This window comes from Caenorhabditis elegans, chromosome X, assembly GCF_000002985.6.
Source record: "Caenorhabditis elegans chromosome X".
NCBI lineage: Eukaryota > Metazoa > Nematoda > Chromadorea > Rhabditida > Rhabditidae > Caenorhabditis > Caenorhabditis elegans.
The window spans coordinates 8,690,991-8,697,816 of record NC_003284.9 but is presented as its reverse complement, the minus strand read 5'-3'; the positions used below and the strand labels follow the sequence as shown (position 1 = coordinate 8,697,816).

The following is a 6,826-nucleotide window of genomic DNA, read 5'->3' as shown; positions in this document are numbered from 1 at the left end:
AGCCAGAGGCCGAAGTGGTGTGGCACACACTGGAACACGATAAAAATTGGTTTTAGAAAGAAAAAAGGCTCTAACTAAGAGATAATTGAGTTTTGGTTGAAACGAAACAAAAAAGCGAAGACGGAGCAACCAAAGTTCAAAAGTTGAAAAAAAGAAGCAGTGACGTAGGGGTCTATTCAAATTTAACGATTAACATACATCCTTGAAAATGGTATTAGGTGACTAAATTCTTCAATATAAAACTTGTAAAACAAAACGAATATATATGAAACTTCGGAGAAAGTAGGAAGTAAAATTTATGGTATACATACTAACACAAAAATGAACTTGTAATTAGTTTATTCGAGCGAATAATTAAATGAGAACTTTTTTTCAAAATCAGAGTTTTGGTTTGTTAAGAAAAAGAAAGTAAACTAAGATAAGAGTGAAAATTTAAAACAAAAACACATAGTTGACAATTTCAGTAAGATACGTTTTTGTTACTCGTACTTTCAAAAAGTCTAGGAGAAAATACACTTATTTTCGAAAATTTTGAACAAAACCATCCACTAATTTCTTAAGTTTTTCTTTCTTTTCAAAACAAAAAAACAGTTGGATCTTCAAGACTAACTAGTCTTACTTTATTGATGCCTTACAAAATGGCTTCAAAAAAGTGAGTTCTGGTAAATAGTAGGGCATCAATGAAAAGACGAAGCAGAATTGAAATATACTACTAGTCATTTTTATGATGTTCGACTATATATAGTATCAAGAATTTGTGAATAACTACTGAGAAAAAGGGGACTGCATGGTCAGTAATGAATATGTTAGCGGAGAAGTGGAAGCCAAAAAGTCGTGAACGGCTGGTATCATCACGTAGCTTTCACAAAAACAAAGGAGGTTCTTTGAATAAGCAATGATGATTGAAGAAATGTTATTTGATATTTGAAACCTGTTCCAATTACGGGGAATAATAATTTACGAAAACTCACTTTAAATATGATTTGTCAAAATACAAGATTAGTTAAAGAAGTATGGTTTTACTGAGATATTGTACCCAAACCAAAATCAAAGAGCGATAAAGACTTGTTTCTGTTTAGAAAAAGAGTTTGAAAATTGGATTCTTTGTATTTTTAACTTTTATATGTAAAATAATACAATGATAAAATTTTTTCAAACGATTTTGATCAACTTATTCATTCTAATTGTAGATATACTCACTCACCAAAATGAAAAAAAGTTTAAAAAAAAAGAAAATTAACATGATGTCATTGTAATTTCCGGATAAAATATATACTTTAAATTGAAGACTTTGAAGAAAAAATTCATATTTTTTGGCAAGCTCTAGTTGACCATTCACATATTTCATAATTCATAGCTCAAGGACATATTTTTACACTCGTTGTTCAAACGAGCATTTTCTTGGAAAAAACATTCGATGTATTTTTGGAAGATGTATTCACTCTAAGAAAAACAAAAATATCGAAGTTCTAAAAGTGAGCTCTTGATATTCTTGCGTATTCATTTTAGCGGAAAAGTGAGCTTGACTCAGATAGTCATTATGTGCAAAGTTGTGTACGGAAAAATAGTCTTAAAAACTATAACGATAATTATCGAATTAAATTGAAAATGAAGGAAATGGATATGAAAAATACATTCGTGAACTTATAGGAACTGCAAAAAAAGCAAGAGGTGGATTATTCATTTCATACTTATTTAAAACGAATAAATACTAAAAGTGGAAGTAGAAAAAAGTTCACATATCGAATGAATCATGAATGAGAGCAAACGTTGTCTCGGGAAGACTGAGAGCATTTTCAGCTACGAAACCCTCAAACATGGAGTCAGTATCTCACGCGAAAGATCGTCATCGAACCGCGTCGGTCATGGTTCACAAAATGAAAGGAATAACGTAAAGGATATGGGCAAAAATCTATGGACTATCTGAGAAATTAGGGAAATGAGCATAGATGACGGACAATCCGGTTTTTTTGTTGCGGTAAGTTGAAGTAAAATACAATACTATCAATCTGATAGTAAGCTTGATTAGTACTATCCAAACACAAGTTTTAAATTTGATGAACTGACAAGAATATCAGTAACTATTGGGTAGGACTTGGCTCGGAAAACTAGGAATTAGCATTAAAAAAACAAAAACAGGATCAGTTCTGAAAATAAATTTCATATATCCAGCTATTTTAATTCAAAACTAATGGGTCCTGTGAAATATCAAAATTGTATAGTTTACTAATGAAAACCCTTAAACAGCCTGAATTTCAGTTTTTTTTTTGTATTTTTCTGTGGCATGTATCTGAACTGTGTTTTTGTAAACCTGAGTAGTCCAAGTGAATATAAACATTTCAAAAGTAGTAAAATTTTAATCTAATTGAATTGAATTTATTTAACTATGGAAAAGAGAGAAAAAATCATTTCAGTGTTTCTATCTACTATCGTTTTTGTATATATGTATTCTAAATAAATAGTAGAAAATTATAAGAAAAAATACGGTACTTAATACAATTTTGAAAAAAATGCTCTAAACTTTTCAACTCGAGAAATTTAAAATATCATAATTTTCATTTTCTCAAACTAAATCAGAAATCATCTTGATTTACTTAAAATTTGTTTTTGTCTTTTAAAAATTTGAAAATTGATAGGGGCATTTTCAACAGAAAAAGTATCTTGTTACCAGTGACGGTTAAGCCAAAAAAACTGTTATTCAGAAAAAACTTTCTGCATTTAAAACAAATACTCCGGGATTCATAGTATTTATGCAAATTTTTAAAATAACCCTGAAATCTCTATTCCGACAAGTAGATGTTCTAGGAATTTTACAGTTGTGAGAATTTCACTGTGACACCATTTCTCAATTTATTGAACTTTGAGTTCTTTTCCACTAAGACAATTGAGATTAATAAAAGAGAAGAAGGAGGCACCTATTGAAAAATACTACCTTCTAATACTCTTCATAATGCGAGAATAATCCTATGATCAAAAGAAAAAAAGAAAATAATATATGCTATCATTTTCTACGAAATAATTTTTTACCAAAGAAAAATATCATAGCCGTTTTGTATGGAAACATTGAATTGGAAATCAAAATTTTTGTTAAAAAATGCTTTTTTGCTTTACGTTTTTATATATGTCAAATCTTATGGGGGAAAATGCCAAACGTCTGATGGGTTTGAAAAATAATTGAAATTGCAAAGAAAAAAACTAGCGGAAATTTTTTTTTCGAAAATTCAAGGAAGAGTATACGAAACAACAAACAAAAAAAAAATAAAAGAGCATCGACTACATATTTCATTTAATCCAAATGTACTGCAAGTCTAAAAAAAGTGAAAACCAAATAAGATAGAAAACTGAAAAAAGGGAATGAGGCGTCCGGAAAGATGTGGGTGGAGTCAAGTCCATAGACCTGCAAAGAAAAGGGACAAGCACTTATATCCATAATCCCTAATTGTCGAGTTGCGTGCCGAGAATATGTTTATTCCTCGGCTACAAGTTTTACCCTCTCAAATATATTCACCGATTATGTTGAGCATCGGAAGAAGAATCGAGATAGGGAAGAGAGGAAAAAAAACCCTACTGAAATAATAATTTCAAGTGGTGAAGTTGAAGAGGTCTGAACGGGGCCCTTACTTCTTTTGCACATCAAAAACTATAAACCGGAGCAAAAATATGATTGTAAAATAAGTAAAAATAGCTGGTACGTTGGCTCTCTAATAAAATTATGATATGTTACCGAAAGGTGTTCAAGAGCATCATGTGGTAATAATATTAGATTATAGATAATTCCAAGTTCTCTAGAAAAAATCGGATTTTCCACAACAAAACAGTTAAAGTTATCTTTCCAACATATTGCATGTTTGCGCATACATGATCTTCGGAAATTCGGAAAATTTATGTTTTTATTTTATTATTTTAACTACTAACTTTTATTTGTTGAAACGCTAATTTTCAGTCGTGGTGGCGTATCCATAGTGAACAAAAAACCAATAATTCAAATTTTGAATTTAATAAAAGTATGATATGTGATCAAAGAGTGTTTGAGAAAATTTGTTAAAATTGTAATTTCAGCCATGATGGAGCCCAGGGCGTACAAAAAAGGGAGAATTCAAATAAGGCGAAAAATATCATTGTAAAGTTACGTAAACGCCTATACAATGAATGGGTTCAAGCCAAACTTGAAAATTTAATTTGCTCGGCAAACAACGGCGCCTTTCTAACGCATATCTCCGCTGTTCTCCGCCTAACAGTATTTTTCATTATTTTATCTTACTTTCTCTTAATAAAGTTTATTATTAATCAGACTTCTTTAGAAATCAAAACAAAAAAAAATATTGACAGTAACAGTTGCGCACTTCTCCACACAAACTGCCGAGATGTCCTCAATCTTTTAATCAAAACCCATTAAATATGGTAATGCAGAAATGGTACTAAAATAAAATTGTAACGATTACTTTTGAACTTTCAGGATTAAAATTTTTTTAACCAATGCTAATGAAGTTCTAATAGAAATAATTTTTCAAACATAAAACGAAATGAACAATGTGATCAAATATTGTGACTGACATATAAAATATTCGGCAGATCTTGGTGGAACACATGGGAAATCGAAACTAATAAAATGTCACCTGATTGTTTTTTTAGGAAGCACTTTGCCGACTCTTGCAAATGTTTCTTTAAACAACAGGATTGCATAGTCAACATTTGGATGCCAGCAACTTTTTTTCAGGAAATTGCTCCTTTGAATATATAGTTAAAATGGAACAATTGAACAAAAAAGTCTGAAACTGTGTAGTTTAATGAAATACTTCAAGTATTAGTTTTAAGAAAACTGTCAGTAATTGAAAAATAATAGCCAAAGTTATTGCACTATTTTGCTCGGTCTGATGCGTCATCGATGGGAAAGACAAAAAGGAAATAGGGGGCAGGAACTCTCATTTTGCTGTCGTTTGTTCAATACTTTACATTGTTGTTATCTGATGTAAAAAACAAAGCATTGGCAAAACTTTGAAGCTCAAACATTTTGGTTTGAAGCTCAGCAGAGACCGAAAATAGGTATGCCCGCCAAAAGTGATAGGCAATGGTACATGACAGGTATTAGAATGAAGATTATGAGTGTAATTGGATTAGTTCAGTCTTTTCAAAATCTTCTGCACACGACCGGATAAAAATAGTGAAGCGTAACAGCTTTTGACGAGCGTAGTGGAGACAACTTTTAGATGTTTGGACTTCAGCTTCGAATGATCAAATCCTGAATGAATTCAAGCGTATCATGGAAAAAGGTTCAACTGTTTTGGTAGTTTAAAAAACTAGAAAATTTTTGATAAATCAGTGAAGACAATTTTTAAAGGATGGAAAAGTAAAAAAACGGCATTTTTCACTCTACCGTCCCGAAAAAATGTTCAACTATTTTTTTTGTTTTGTGTTTCACAAATAAGAATAAGGGTCTGTTTTTTTCTACGCTGAAAATAAAATTGAACTTTACTTTTGAATTAAATTTTCATTTGTTCTCAAACTGATATTTTATGCCACTTGACATTTTCAATTAATAATTTCGCATTTTTGACTAAAAACATCTTTAATTCAAACTTGAGTTACCAAAGCAAACGAAGAAGATTACATGACGTGAAATAATTGACTTGTTGTTCGTTATTTCTCGTCATTAACTGCACGGTTCATCAAATTTAATAGTTAGTCGATGAATATTAATATAAACTCTAAAATATTAATATAAAAGTGAATGTATCTGTTTATGAAATGTTCTTCACCGAACAAATAAAGTATGTCTGCTTTTTTTCTGAACGAGGAAGTCTGAAGAGCATGGAAGAAGAAAGGAAGACATTTTTTCAAATATCATGAATCTGTTATATTTAGATATTTAAAATTATTTGGCCCGAAAATGAACCCCAAATTGTCAGCCGTTGTTTCTTTTTCAGATTACATATGCATTTTTAAAGTTGTATGATCATAAATACTTTTCTCTCGCATTATAAATGAAAACCAAAAAAACTTCATACCATGTGACTATTTTTTTAAGTGATGCAGTTATGAAACTTAAAATGACTTCCAAAAATTGAGCAGTTTTTAAAGCTTTTGAACTCTTCTCTCTAATTTCCAATTCTTAGTGATCTTGAAAACCCCTGTGGTGGCCTTCGGTCCACTCGAAAACTGAAAAAGCAACAATGAATGTCCGAAACGTTTTTTGTGCCGAAATGGGCGAGAAAGTGTTTTTCCCGCATTCCTTTCTGGGATATGCATGGATGGGTGTCTTTATGGACCTTCTCCTCCTCACGCCATTTCCTTCCAAAATTCTGAGATGAATTTGGCGTAAGAATCGCGGAATTCAAAGATTTCGAATATTTTTTTTTAATTGGCAGAATAATGAAAAAGAAGAAGCGAGAAGAAGAAATAATTGGTTTTGATTTTGCAACCAGGAAGAATTCAAAGTAAAAGAATAAGAAGCAAAGCGTGTGGGCACAGAAACTAATTACTTGGGTTGCTACCATATTTTGCAAGACGTCGAATAATTGCAAATCAAATTAAAAAACGAAGAAGGGCAAAATAAGACATCATAAAATCTGTATTGGCTTACCCATGTTTTTGCTCTCAGAAACAAGAGCGTAGGTGAAAAAATGTCATAGAAAGATTACGAACAATAAAATCTGTTTTGAAAAAGGATTTTCGAAATTGTGAGATTAGTAGCACACAAAGCCATTATGACAATATTCAAAAAAAAACCAGGCAAGCAAAAAGTTTGTTGTTTTCAACCTACTCGATGGGAAGGAAGTACTCCGACCTTTCTGACTGCTCAAAATTTGATTCAATTTATTTAACGGGA

The 6,826-nt window shown here is 31.1% G+C and overlaps 2 non-coding genes across 2 annotated transcripts; both read right to left on the bottom strand.

Moving 5' to 3' along the window:
* Positions 1 to 5,094: 5,094 nt before the first annotated feature.
* Positions 5,095 to 5,268, bottom strand: F53A9.12. Its single transcript, NR_071749.1, has one exon. It is a non-coding gene; the product is annotated as an Unclassified non-coding RNA F53A9.12 (non-coding RNA).
* Positions 5,269 to 6,103: 835 nt separating this feature from the next.
* Positions 6,104 to 6,300, bottom strand: F53A9.13. The gene has a single exon (NR_071748.1). It is a non-coding gene; the product is annotated as an Unclassified non-coding RNA F53A9.13 (non-coding RNA).
* Positions 6,301 to 6,826: the final 526 nt, after the last annotated feature.